Source organism: Glycine soja, chromosome 10, assembly GCF_004193775.1.
Source record: "Glycine soja cultivar W05 chromosome 10, ASM419377v2, whole genome shotgun sequence".
NCBI classification, from domain to species: Eukaryota; Viridiplantae; Streptophyta; class Magnoliopsida; order Fabales; family Fabaceae; genus Glycine; species Glycine soja.
Genome location: NC_041011.1, coordinates 15,841,406 through 15,855,291, shown reverse-complemented (window position 1 = coordinate 15,855,291; position 13,886 = coordinate 15,841,406).

Below are 13,886 nucleotides of genomic sequence, written 5' to 3'. Positions count from 1 at the left end.
TGATTGCCTTCACCTCTCACATCATTTTTCTTAACTTCAGTACCTTTCTTTTCAGCCGTTTTCTCCTTGTGCACTACACTTTCCTCATCCTCAACTTCCACAAACCTCTTACTCCTTGTCATCATAGCTTTGCATTCCTCCTTGGGATTTTGTTCTGTATTTGCCACAAAAATGTTGGATGACTTGTCAGCTATCTACTTGGCCAGTTGTCCCATCTGGACCTCAAGGTTCTTCAGTGCTGACCCAGTGCTTTTATGATTTGACATTGTTACCTGCATAAACTGGTCAAGGTCTCCTCCAGCTTAGTAGTCCTCTGGAATATGTTAGGCCCTTGTTGGATTGGCCTATTTGAAGGCCCACTCTGGTCTTTGTTGAACTGGTTTCTAGGGTGTGTCCTCCACTGTCCTTGTTGATTATAGGGACCCTGCTGGAAGCCTAAAAATCCTCCTTGAGTATACCCTTGTCGCTGTTGATTTTCCATATAATGAATTTCTTGAGTGTTTTCCTTAGTGGGAATACATTGGCCCGTTTCATGAGCCTCACCACAGATGGTACAACCTGTAACCTTCAAAATAGAAGAATGTGTAGCTTGACCAATAGACAATTTAGTTGACAGCTTACCGAGTGTTTATGTTAAAATCTCAAGTTTCTTAGAAAGCAACTTCTTCTGTGCCAATAAAGCGTCATGTGATGATAGTTCTAACAAGCTTTTCTTCATGGGTTGATGGGTTCTGTCTCGTAGAATGACATGATCACTGGCTGGCATGTTCTCAATTAGCTCAGTTGCTTCTTCCGAGGTCTTCAGTTTTATCTTTCCCCTTGTAGAAGCATCTAGCAGTTGCTTGGTTTGTGGTATCAGCCCATCTATAAACATATTCAATTGAATTGGCTCGGAAAACCCATGGGTGAGAGTTCTTCTCAATAAACCTCTGAACCTCTCCAATGCTTCACTCAGAGATTCATCAGGGAGCTAATGAAATGAAGAGATTGCAGCTTTCCCTTCCGCAGTCTTGGACTCTGGGAAGTATTTCTTTAAGAACTTTTCAACAACTTCTTCCCAGGTTTTAAGACTGTTACCCTTAAATAAGTGAAGCCACCTTTTGGCCTCTCCTGCCAATGAGAATAAGAATAGGCTGAGTCTAATAGCTTCATCTGGCACACCGGCAATCTTAACAGTGTTGCATATTTCAATGAACATTGCCAAATGTGCATAGGGGTCTTCATTAGGTAATCCTTGGAATAAATTCCCCTGTATTAAATGAATTAAAGAATGCGGGTAGTTGATGTTGCAAACTTGCACTTCAAGACGTGCAATGCTAGTAAAGAATTGCAGTACTGAGCTGCTTGAATAATCCTCAAAGGTGATCCTCTGGTGCTGCTTGTTTGCCATGCTAGTGGTTTCAGGCAGTTGAGTAGCGAATTCCCTTGATGATGGTGAATCAGGTGATAATGAATCAGAAAAATGAGTTTCTTCCTCAAGAATGGAGACTACTGTTCTGTCTTGCAGAAGTTTCCTTCTCTTCTCGCCCCTATTCCTTCTCAATGTAGCTTCAATTTCTAAGTCCAGAGGAACTAAATTGCCAGTGGGAGATCTATGCATATAAAATACTAACAGACACAATGGTTATCCAATCCAATAAGAGAAGACAAATAGGAATGGAGAACAAATATTCACATATAATCAAAGAATAACAAATAAAGAATAGACACCTAAAAACAATCCAACTTTCCAAATAAAAAGAAGTTCCCCGGCAACGGCACCAAAAACTTGTTTGTTTTTGGCAATTGCACCGGGTCGCACAAGTAGTATAAAACGGTAAGAACTGAGTATCAAACTCTCGGGGAACTTGTGTTACTTGGTAAGCTATTTTAGTGAATAGGTGTCTGGTGTGAAAATCTATGTGTGAATATGAACAAGTATGTAAACTATATATGAAAAAAGGAAAATCACGTGAGAGAAATGATGTGTAAAAACAAGTAGAAAACGCGTTGGTCTTCCTAATAGGTGCCTGATGCTTAAAGGATATTTTCTATCTAACAATGCTCATGTGTTCGTATGGTGTCTCTTGAGATGCTAAACCCCGATTCCTCATGATAGTTTAGCCTAATCCTGATCAAGCATCATCCTCAAATTCCTCTTGTTGGACTAAACTTAACTAGGACCGGATTAAGACAAACATACTACAACTAAATTATCGCACCCCAATTCCTCGTGATAGTATGACAACTTAGCCTTGTCCTATCAAGTTCATCAAAATCATACCAGTTTCCACTGTTGAATGACCCTAACAAAGCATGCATCTACGTGATTAAGGTAAAGGCATACTAGAATGAAAAGCTGATAGCACATAGAACACACAAAACATCATTAAATAGATAGAAAGATATTTACATCAAGTACCTACAAAGAAGATCCAATAGAGGATTTTAGCTTTCCATAACCAGGAAGCCTCCTTTACAACAAAGAGAAGAACAAGATGAAAGATTGCAAAATTACAAGTGGTAAGGATGTCTCCTTCACCTCTAGGATCTCACAACAACTCACAAACTTAGCTCAAGCTCTCAGAAAGGCTTCCGCTTCAAGCTCTGGTCTCTGCAGATCTTCACACAGCAAAATCTCTCAAAACTCTCTAAAACTTGGACCTTTCTCTCTCTAGAATCACTAGACATGCAAAGCTTCAGCTCTCAACCCAAACTCTCTTCACAAAATCTGATTTCAGGCTTAAGTAAGTGGCCTTGTTCATGCTTGTGCGCTTAGCGCAATTCTGAACCGCTTAGCTCACATTAGTGAATTTCGGCTTAACGCATGCTTTTCTCGCTCAGCGGATGGACTGAAGCGGTGCGCTTAGTGAGATGAAGCCGTGCGCTTAGCAAACCTTTACAAATCATCTTTTTCCAGATTCTTCCTCGCGCTTAGCTAATGAGTGTTGCGCTTAGCGGACGCTCGCTAAGCCAGCAAATTGGCTTAGTGAGAAGGTGAAAAATAGCACTTTTCAGAGTCGCCTAATTAACCTGAAATTGAGAGAAAATGATTATTAAACACACAAAATGAAAGTACTAAGTATTTATTACCTATAATTAATAGAAAGTACTCATAACACTACAAAATAACCATAAATTGGGGAAGTTTGATACAATTTACACAAGTTTTATACACAAAAGTTAGTCGTATTCATCGACTAACACCAGTCGCATAACAAAGCAATAACATTGTCTATCACACACACATGGAAAATTGGGATGTTACACCAATAGGGATTCCTAGGAACACAAACAAAATTTCCATCATTCTACAATTAAGAAGCGAAGCAAACATCTCAATTACTGCTTCCTTCACACAAATTACTCCTAGCTTGCTCTTTTGGAAATTTAATTTGAGTCCAGAAACAAGTTCAAAACATCTTGGAGCACTTTTCATACACAACACATTTTCCAAAGTGGCATCCCCAAACATAAGTGTGTCATTAGCAAATTGTAGCACTGAAATCTCCATGTTATCCACTCCCACCTTCACACTAGAGAAAGAAGAGGAAAGGGGCAAGTGGGTCACCTTGCCTTAATCCCTTTTGTGTGTTAAATTTTTTGGTTGGGCTATCGATCACCAAAATGGATATTGAGGTCGATTGAAGACACCTCTTCATCCAATAAATCTATTACTCCCTAAACCCCAATCTTTTCATCATGTATAAAAGGAAAGACCAACTCACCAATTCATATGCTTTCTCAAAATCAACCTTGAAGACAACATAAGATTTTTTACCCTCCACCATCTCATTTGCAATCAAAACACCATCCAACATATTCCTCCCCCCCACGAAAGCACATTGTCTTTCATCGATAATTTTCCTAAGCCTCTTAGCCAAAACTCTAGTAATTACCTTGCAGATACATCCAATGAGCGAGATTGGTCTAAAGTCATCTAGGCCTTGAGGGTTGTATGTCTTAGGAATAAGAGCAATGAATGAGGCATTTTCTCCTTTTGGAAATTTTCCGTTGGAATATAATTCCACCATCATAAGTAAGAAGTCTTATTTAAGAAGTACCTAAACTTTTTGATGAATATAAAATTGCATCCATCGGGTCCCGGACTCTTCCCTCCCTCATAATCCCAAACCGCCTCTCTCACCTCTTTTTCATCGAAAGGCCTTCCAATCAAAACATTGTCTCCTTCCTCCAACCTCTTGAAAATCACCCCTTCTAACTTCAGTCTCTCCTCATTTTCTTCCACAAATTTTCCATTGAAAAACCGCTTGACCTCATCCTTGACCTCCTCTGGATTTTCTACCCATCTTCCTTGAATGTTCAAACCTTGGATAGCATTTGTTTTCCTTCTTCCTCTCACTAATGAATGGAAGAATCTTAAGTTTTGGTCCCCCTCTCTTATCCACCTAGATCTTGCTTTTGATGCCAAAGAGATTCAAGTCTAGATGAGATCTTCCAAAAATCCTCCATGAGCCTCTTTCTCACCAAAATTTCTTTGTTGGTAATAGTGCCCGACTCATCCTTCACATCTAATGCATGTATCTTAACAATGATCTCCTCCGGTCTTGTAGATTTCCAAAGCTCTTCCATTAACTTCAATCTTCTCCCAAGCTTGTTCCATAAAGCTAGCATATTTTGCATCACTTGACCAACAATCTAACACCCTAAATGGTTTAGGGCCCCATTCCACCACATTATTCTTCAAGATAAGCAGGCAATGATCGGAAATACACCTCTCCCCCATATATTGTGTGTTATCTACCCATATATCAATCCATCCACTAAAGACCAAAAATCTATCTAGCCAACTCTTGGCCTGTCCATTTGACTTGTACCAAGTAAAAGATTTTCCCACTAAAGTGATATCATGTAGCTCCATGCTTGCAATGAATGTATTGAATTCATTCATGTCTCTTCCTCCTACTGGCATATTATTAGAATCCCTCCTTTCCGCCAAGCATCTCACCCCATTGAAATTGTCCATGACACACCACACTTCACCACCTAGGCTTCTTTTAAGGACATGTAATTCTTCCCACATAAGCTTTTAACTTTCCAAATCACATAGGGCATATAAATTCACCATAGTGCAGTGAATATTTTTGTTTTTCCAAATGCCTTTTACACCCAAGAATCCATTTCCATGGAACACACCTTCCATTGCAAACATATCTATTTTCTACACGCAAATAAGTCCCCCAACTGCGTTTACTGCCTCTTTTTCCAACCATGAGTAGATATTATTGTCCCAGATAGAATTACAGAATCTGTTGGAAAAGGCCTTCATTGTAGTCTCTTGCACACATAAAATCAAAATCTTCTCTTCTTATTAATTTCTTTATTCCCCTTCTCTTTACCTTCCCCCTTAATCCTCAAATATTATAGGTAAGGATCTTCATAAAACACTAACCTCTTTTCCATTTCTGTGTGCTTCTTTTATCCCTTTTCTCCATATTCATAAATATAGTGATCATCCCCTCCCCAGGTTCGTTAGCCACCTCTGGAAAACCTATGTCTTTTCCCACATGTAAAAGCACTTTAGCTTTATTGCTATAATCCTTTAACCATATTACTGTATTGCTAATGTTATTGTAGATGCATCTTCTGTTGTGTGTTGCCTTCTCGCTTGACTCTGCTCTTGGTCGAACCTCCTTTTGTTGTGTGTTCCCCTCCTTGACCCTTTTCTTTACCTCCATTTGACCCTGCTCTTTCTCAATTACATTCCCTTCCACTCTCGCTTTCCAACAGATTGTAAGAGTCTAAAATGAGCCTCTTATCAGTATATTAAAGCCAGTGCTATTTTCCTCCTTTTCATCATGGGAATTTCTAGGGACACCCAACAATTTTGCTGGGATACCCAACAACACAGTGAAAGGGCCAAAATGCCCTTCACTTTTTCACGGATCGACAATCCGTATGAGTTTTTTTTAACTCATACGGATCAACAATCCGTATGAGTTTTTTTTTATTACAGATTGTCAATCTGTTGGTCCATACGGATTGCCAATCCGTATTGGGCCTACGGATTCCCAATCCGTACGTGGGCCATAGGATTTTTTTAAATTTTTTTTCAAAAATATAATTTACGATTTAATTTAAAATTAATGGTCCAAGCAATTATCTCAAATCAACTAAGCTAAGCTGCTCCTGGTCCAACCTCCTTGTCCCTTTTCTTTACCTCCATTTGACCATGCTCTTTCTCAATTACGTTCCCTTCTACTCTCGCTTTCCAACAGATTGTAAGAGGCTAAAATGAGCCTCTTAACAGTATTTTAAAGCCATTGCTATTTTCCTCCTTTTCATCATGGGAATTTCTAGGGACACCCAGCATTTTTGCTGGGACACCCAACAACACAGTGAAAGGGCCAAAATGCCCTTCACTTTTTCACGAATCGACAATCCGCATGAGTTTTTTTAACTCATACGAATCAACAATTCGTATGAGATTACCAATCCGTATTGGGGATACGGATTCCCAATTTGTATGTGCCCCATAGGATTTTTTTTCAAAAATATAATTTACAATTTAATTTAAAATTAATGGTCCAAGCAGGGATCGAACTTGTGCCTCCTGCATTATCTCAAATCAACTAAGCTAATAGACACATTATATTATAAACAAATAATGTCGCTATATATAATAGACGCAAAAATTATATAATGAGATTTTCAATATATAAAATATATTTTTCAAATTTGTTTAAAATTTAGTAATCTTGTACTTTACAATGCAAAATCAACTATTAAAATTTAGTTTTTTTATTTTAAAAAAAGCAATACCCATTAAATCTAATAATCAACTACTAATGATGTAAATTATAGTTGAAAGACACCTAAAATTCTAAAATATATATTGTTTGAAAATAAAGTAATACATTTTCACAAAAATATCCTTAACTTAGTATCAACTCTTAATTACTAGTTTCTTAAAAATTGTTTATAAAATTTCTGGAACCCCACAAAAGTAGGGCCTTAACGACCCAGCTTGTATACTATCATGATAGTAAAACTTTTTAAAAATTATTTTTATTCATTTAATTTATTTACAAAATTTGATAATTAAACAAATTTGATATTTAATTGAATGATGTATTTAGATGTTTATTATAATGATTAAAAATTAAATAAACATGATATTTAATTGAATGATGTATTTAGATGTTTTTTATAGCAATTGATCATTAAATAAATTTGATATTTTTTTACATATGTAAATACTTATTAAACCTATGATTTTTATTTATAATTTATATATGTAAACAAATTAATTATTAGATAAATAATCATCACAAAATTTATTATGTAAATTTATATGTACATTAAATATAAATTAGAAATTTTACTGTTATATATAGTGACACTATTTGTTTATAACATAATGTATCTATTAGCTCAGTTGGTTTGAGTGTTCTATTAGGCCCAATACGGATTGACAATCCGTAAAATAAAAAACTCATACGGATTGTTGATTTGTATGAGTTTAGAAAAAAAAACTCATACGAATCGTCGATCCGTAAAAAAGTAAAGGGCCTTTTAGCCCTTTCAGTGTGTTGCTGGGTGCCCCTAGAAATTTCCTTTCATCACCCATGTTTTGGCCCACTATAGTAAAGGTGTTTTTCCTGATAGCTCGACAATTATATCTGGGATCCCAAGGTTGTTTTCCCTGGTCCACATCATGAGAACCATATATTTGGGCCTCGTCAGCTTTGTGGCCCAAACCTTTGTACCCATCCTTTTCCTTGTTGACATAATCATCTGCTTCTCTATCTTCTGTAGTCAACTTGAGCCTTCCACCTTCCTTTTCTATTATGTTTAATTCACATTTTTCTGTTTTCTGCTCTCTCTCCTCTGCCATTTGCTCTTTTGTTGCAATATCTCCCTCCGAATCCTTCTTGTTGTATTCTGCTTTATCCTTTTCTTCAATACATTTTTCTTGTATAGTAGGTGATTTTGTTGCTTTTTCTGACCTCTTGTCCTTATCCTCCTCAAATGTCTCATTAGTTTCTTTGATTTTGCTGTTTGAATTTCAAAAAAAGCTTACTTTTGATGTCCCCTCCTTGGTTTCCGCCCTGAATCCCTCCACAGAGAAGCTTTCTTCATTTGGTTCTTTTCCGACATCTTCATCATCGGAGCCACACTTTGAGTCATTAGATTGTGCTTCTTCCCCTTCCATGCCAAAGATGGTTTTTTCATCATCTGTTTCTTCTATGTTTTCATTCTGGTAACATCTTCTATCTTCATACTATTTTTCCCATTCCTCCACGATTTTCAAGTTGTATATGTGACCGTATGTTGATTCCGACCTTCCGCACTGTGTTTATGTTTGTCGACCAACTCGTTTTCACCCAAAGTCTCGCATATTCCAACCTCTCCAAAGATGAAGTATTTTCATCCATGGAAACGACTATCCCCATATTGTTCAGAATCTTTGTGAATCCTTCTTGATTCCAACAATGTAGTGGTTCTCTAAATAGCCTTATCCAAACCCATCAATTTCCTGTGACATTCCTTGGAGACCATGCTTCGACAGATTCGCAAAAGCCTCCTAGCCACTCCTCCTTGTTTACAAACCATTCCTCAAGATTGCTCCCGTTCTCTGGACTGATGAGAACCTTGTTTTCTCCAAGATAACGCGCTTTGATCGCATTCATCCCTTGTAATAGAAACATCTCCTTTGCTTTGTTGAAATCGTCTGGTTCGTGCAGGGTTGCAATCTATGAAGCACGGACACTCCAGCCCCTTGCCGAGTCTGGTGTCCGACACGCATCCGTGTCAGTGTCCGACACCGACACGACACCCGTACTACGTTCTATATTTTGGACATCACAGGTGTCCACGTGTCCGTGTCTGTGTCGTGTCCGGTGTCCCTGTCGGTGTTGGTGCTTCATAGGTTGCAATATAACATTTGTGCAACCACTCCATATATATATATATATATAAAACAAGCTAGTTTTTATATGGAAAAATTATGGCAAGATTAAAACTTAACTCTTCTTTTTCCTTTTAAAAATATTTTTTGTTTTCGGGCAAAAGGTTTGACTTGTCAGTTCTATGAGATTTCATGAAAATTATGGCCACGTACCATTATTTGTGTTGACATTATTGATTATTGATAACAAAAGCAGGGAAGTAGAAAGTGTTGTAACAATAGTTTATGGCAAACCGAAAAAATTACTGGCTGAGTCACGGACAATGTCGCTTTCTTTAAGACGTTTCGTGGCACTGCCAAAAATTGTGCAAGCAGACTATCAACCATGACGTCCCCAGGATAAAATAGCCCAGATCACTGTATAAGATTCCCACTACACTAAGGGAACCTTTTCTAGAATTACACCCTCTTGTATGACTTGAAAAGTCACTCTAAAGCAACCCGAAAATATGACTTGAAAAGTCACTCTAATAGCCAACCGAAAATATGACTTGAAAAGTCACTCTAATTGCCAACCGAAAAATATGACTTAAAAAGTCACTCTTATAGCCAACCGAAAAATATGACTTAAAAAGTCACTCTTATAGCCAACCGAAAAATATGACTTAAAAAGTCACTCTTATAGCCAACCGAAAAATATGACTTAAGAAGTCACTCTTAAAGCTAACCAAAATTTTAGAGCGACAGAAAGAAAGAGGGAGAAGTTTGCCGGAAATGCATCGGCTGAAATATGGGAGGGAGAAAGAAAAGTTGAGGAAATGTTTCTCAACTGGGGCAAGGAAAAATGAAGAAATGAGTTCTCTATATATAGGGAGTGAAACACTATTCAAGTGTTTATCCTGAGCGATGTGGGACTTGAAGCCTTTTTTTTCTTTTTTTTTCCTTTCTTTTTTTCAAACTTTCATCCTTTGTTCTAACAATCCCCCACTTGAAATTTGAAAAGAAGATTTTCGAGGATTTCATAAAATTGTGCATAAACAAAGGTGTCATACAACTTGAACCTTTGCATAGTGAGTAAGATTCAGATTTTACTAGAGTGACTCGAAGTCTTGAACTCTATCTCCGACATCAAACCACACACAACCTTTTCATGGGTGTATTCTATAAAGCCCGTGCGTTAAAGGCCATGCACGTCTATCCCGGTATAGTGAACGCTCTAGAAATTTTTGCCCAAAATTTCATATGAAGCGGCCCCCACTTCAACATTCACATATGTGAGTCTATCAAGAGTACTCCTGTAGCCTAGGTACTCCACTCAACATAGAGTATAGATCTCATTAAGAATTATGAATTTTTTTTCATAACTCATCCTCTTGTTACTTCAGGAATCATGCTGCTTTCACTTATAACAGCATGTTCATCTCATATCACTTCATAACTTGTTATTACCCATTGAACCTAGTTCTTGGGATCTCTAGTCATTTAGGTCGGGTTACCATCATGAATGATCATCATAGTAAGGGCAATAGTCCCATTCTTTTAGAAGTGTTATGGACTTTCTCTCTAGCTAATCCTTTCGTCAAAGGATCTGCTAAATTATCATCAGTGCGTATGTGATCCACTCTAACAGCTCCTGTTGAGAGAAATTCTCTAACAATGCTGTGCTTACGACGTATTTGTCGTTTCTTACCATTGTAATAACGGTTCTCAATTTTTGCAATAGCCGCGGTACTATCACAATGGATCAACACAGTTGGTATCGGTCTTTCCCATAAAGGAATCTCTGCAAGTAAGCTTCTTAGCCAACTTGCTTCCTCACTAGCAGTTGCTAGTGCTATCATCTCAGATTCCATAGTGGACTGAGCTAAGATAGTCTGTTTCTTTGACTTCCAAGAAACAGCCCCACCAGCTATGCTAAATATATAGCCGCTGGTTGCTTTGGAATCATTTGAAAAAGTGTTCCAATCTGCATCGTTGTATCCTTCAAGTACAGCGGGAAACCTTTTATAATGTAATCCAAGGTTTATGCTTCTTTTAAGGTACCTCATTACCCTTTCAATAGCGTGCCAGTGCTCCATACTAGGTCTACTCGTAAAATTGCATAATAATCCCACAACATAGGCTATGTCGGGTCTAGTACAATCAGTGGCATACCTAAGGCTGCCAATGATACTTGCGTACTCAGTTTGTCGTATACCTTCACCAGTGTTTTTAAACAGTTTTACACTTGGATCATATGGTGTACTAGCAGGTTTACAGTCAAAGTAGTCATATTTCTTTAAGATCTTCTCAATGTAGTGAGATTGATCCAGAGAAATTCCCTCTTTTGACCTAGTAATCTTAATACCAAGGATTACACTTGCTTCTCCGAGGTCTTTCATATCAAAGTTGTTACACAACAATGATTTCACATCGTTCACTACATGAATATTTGAACCAAATATGAGAAGATCATCGACATATACACATATGATAGTGCAAATATTATTTACAGATTTGTAGTAAATGCATTTGTCACTTTCATTCACCTTAAACCCATTCGAGACTATTAAGTTATCAAACTTTTCATGCCACTGCTTAGGTGCTTGTTTTAGGCCATACAAAGATTTATCTAACTTGCAGACTTTATCTTCTTGTCCATGAATCACAAACCCTTCAGGTTGTTCCATATAGATTTCCTCTTCCAATTCACCATTTAAAAAAGCAGTTTTAACATCCATTTGGTGTACCACTAGACTGTGAATAGCAGCAAGAGATATTAGCACCCGAATAGATGTTATTCTAGTGACTGGTGAAAAGGTGTCGAAGAAATCCACATTCTCTCTTTGCCTAAAACCCTTGGCTACAAGGCGAGCCTTGTATTTATCCACAGTACCATCAGGTTTTAGTTTCTTTTTCAAGATCCATTTACAACCAATTGGTTTGCAACCAGGAGGAAAGTCTACTAAATGCCATGTCTTGTTAGATTCTAAAGAATCCATCTCATCATTAATGGCTTCTTGCCACAAGTCAGCATCCAAAGAAGACAAAGCTTCTTGGAGGTTTGATGGATCCTCCTCTAATGTATAAGCCATATAATCGGGCCCATAATCTTTAGCAATTCTTGCTCTCTTACCTCTTTGAGGCTCTATATCTGGTTCTGGTTGTGCAAGATTTTCACTACTAATAGCAGGAAGATAACTGGATGAAGTACCCCCACTATCCCTTAATTTAAAAGGAAATTTATTTTCATAAAAATCAGCATCATTTGACTCTATGATCACTTTTGCGTTTAGGTCATAAAACCTATATGCTTTGCTATTAATAGCATAACCAATGAACACACATTCATAGGCTCTACTTGCAAGTTTAACCCTCTTAGGGTCTGGGATCCTTATATAGGCCAGACATCCCCAAGTTCTCAAATAAGACAAATTTGGTTGTCTTTTCTTTAATATCTCATAGGGAGATGTCTTGCTTTTTGATTTGGGGATTCTATTTAGCACATAACAAACAATTAACAAAATTTCGCCCCACCAAAAAGATGTTGCACTAGAACTCAACATAGTAGCTACAATTAATTCTGTAAAAGTTCTGTTCTTTCTTTCAGCTTTACCGTTCATTTCAGGTGAATATGGAGCAGTTGTCTCATGTATGATTCCATGCAAATTATAAAACTCATTAAACAAACTGGAATCATACTCTATGCCTCTATCACTTCGAAGTTTCTTAATTTTCTTATTGAATTGATTTTCAATTTCTGTTACAAATAACTTAAACATGTCAAGCGCTTCACTTTTATTTTTCATAAGATATACATATGTATAATCAGAGCAGTCATCAATAAAAGTGATAAAATATCGTTTTCCATTTTTGGTCAACGTTCCATCAAATTCACATATATCAAAATGTATTAAATCCAATGGCTCGGATTCTTTAACTACTAATTTATGTGATTTCTTAGTTATTTTAGATTGACTGCAAAAAAATACATTTTTCAAAGTGATTTGAAGATAACTTTGGAATAAAACCTAAGTTACTCATGTTAGATATGCAACGACTATTTATATGACAAAGTCTAGAATGCTAGATATTAAAATCACACAGCATGTAAGCAGAAGGAGAAACTTTATTAATATCAAGATTCAATTTGAACATGCCATCAGTGGCGTACCCTTTTCCTACAAATACCCCATTCTTGGTCAAAGTAAATAAATCTGCACCTATGGTCTGAGTAAACCCAGCCTTGTTTAAAAGAAAACCAGAAACCAGATTCTTTCTCATCTCTGGAGTATGCATCACATCTTTGAGAATCAAAGTCTTTCCAGAGGTAAACTTCAGTTCAACATCTTCAGTTCCAGCAACAGTAGTGGTGTGGGAATCACCCAACAACACTTTCTTATTTTCAACATTCGTGTATGTTTTAAACATAGCACGATCATAGCAGACGTGGCGGGAGGCGCCAGTGTCTACCCACCATCCATCTGATCCTCCAATCATATTGATTTCTGTTATCACAGCTATGTATGGCTCTTGAGTCATGTTAGCCTGGGGAGCACCTGTCATTGAAGGATTTCTGCATTTACGTGCCATATGTCCCGGTTTGCCACAATTGTAGCAGAGGAATGGCTCACCGGGATTATTCTTGGCAGGTGGATGTTGTCTAGCATGTTGGACCCTTGGGGGGTTCTTGTTGCAGTTGGAGGTATTGCTCACATTGCGGTTCTGATTCTTAAAGTTTTTGCCAATAGGCTTCAGAACTGCACCTGTGTTCTTCCTTTTAGTGTTGTTGTGAGACACAACCAACACTTCATCTTTCTGATCTTGTCTGCGTGCCTCTTCCTCAATGCGCAGACGTGTGATCAGAGACTCCAAAGAGAATTCTTTGGTCTTGTGTCTGAGAAGGTTTTTGAAATCCTTCCAGCCAGGAGGCAATTTGTCTATGATGACAGCAACCTGAAATTGCTCATCCAATGTCATACCCTCTGATATGATATCATGAGCAATTTTCTGTATCTCATGGGATTGAGACTCTACTGATTTATCATCAGTCATT